Source organism: Echinops telfairi, unplaced genomic scaffold (genome assembly GCF_000313985.2).
Source record: "Echinops telfairi isolate 266 unplaced genomic scaffold, ASM31398v2 ScPeMD7_23;HRSCAF=83, whole genome shotgun sequence".
Taxonomy (NCBI): Eukaryota; Metazoa; Chordata; class Mammalia; order Afrosoricida; family Tenrecidae; genus Echinops; species Echinops telfairi.
Window position 1 is genome coordinate 59,229,659 of NW_022103920.1, and position 1,624 is coordinate 59,231,282.

Sequence of the window (1,624 nt, forward strand, 5' to 3'; positions counted from 1 at the left end):
AGAGCCAGACTAAGTCTTTACAAGTTCAAAGTGTTCAGCCAGTAATTTAATTGTCAGGTATAGTAAACAATAACAGTTTTTAGAGGGAAAATCCAGAAACCAGAGTCTAGATATGATAGCCTCTAAAATATCAATTGTCCAACAAAATAGACAAGCAAATAAAATATGACCCAACAGTAAATAATTCAAGATGACCTAGATATTAAAATACTTTAAAATATTTATTGTAGACGTGCAAAATAAATTAAATGACAAGCTAGTCATAATGAAGGAACATGTGGGTATTTAAGCAAAGAAATAGAAATATGAAAAAGAAAATAAATGGAATTTTATATCTTAAAAGTACAATATTTGAAATAAAAATGTCTTGGATGGGCTTATGTACATTAGAAAGGCTCAGATAATTCAAAGTCATCAATAGAAATTACTCCATAGGAATAATAGGAGGGAAAGCTGAATAAATATTTGAAGATATTCATGTGCATGTAATCATATTCCTAAACGAAGAAATCAGAGAATATGGACAAAGAGAAAATATTTGAAAAACGATGAATACCCTGGAGGCCTCCTCATCCCCCCACCCCGCCCCCATCATGACCCCAGTGTCACTTCCCAATCTAGACTAGACAGGAGCGTGTACACAGGAACAGGAACGGGAATAGAGATACAAAAGGGTGGGGGGAGGGGGAGAGGTGGGGAGGGAGGGGCACCGATGGTAATGAGCGGCACATAGCCACACCCCCATCCAGGGGAAGAACAACGGAAACCAGAGGGGAAGGGACACAGCGGTTGGAGTGAGATTTGAAAATAATTAACAATCTACAATCTATCAGGGGGCCACGAGGGGTGGGGATGGGGGAAGAGGGAGGGAAAAAAAGGGGAGCTGATCCCAAGGGCTCAATGGAAAGTAAATGTCTGGAAAAGAACGATGGCAATATATGTATGAATATGTCAATTACAATTGATGTATGGATTGTAACAAGAGTTGTAAGAGCCCTGAGGTAGTTAGTTTATTGTGCCAGCCTGGCCGATAAACACATGTGGGATTAATTGAAGGGCGGAGAGATAAAGGGCTCAGCGAGCCTTGCCTTTTTTGTCTCTTGCTCATTGATCATTGGACCAGTGTGCGGCTGCCTTGCTTGTTCTGTGCCTCCATTTGCAAGCTACACTACCTGTGGGACACCTAACCCATGGATTGTTGCTGTAATATGAGGTTCCTTCAAGACTTGCATCGCCACACCATTGGAATTTACATCTCTTGAGCTGTGGACTGTCAAACCCTGTCATCTGGCTGACTGTTGGTATACCTGCCTTGCTGTTTGCTGCCTGTGCCCAGAAAGCCTGAATTGCTCTACAGAGGACTACCTGGTGGACCTCAAGACTTGAAGGACTGCCAGTGTCTCACAACTGTCTCACGGGAGTCGCACTGAGCCATTTGTACTGCTTTATAATTTAACTAACTGTTTATCTCTTATGTTATATTTCTATCTATCTGTATAAATATATATAAAATTATTAGCATTCTGGTTTTGTTTCTCTAGAGAACCCTGTCTAACACAAGCCCCTAATAAAATGATTTAAAAAACAAACAAACAAAATCATGAATGAAATTTTTTCAAATTTA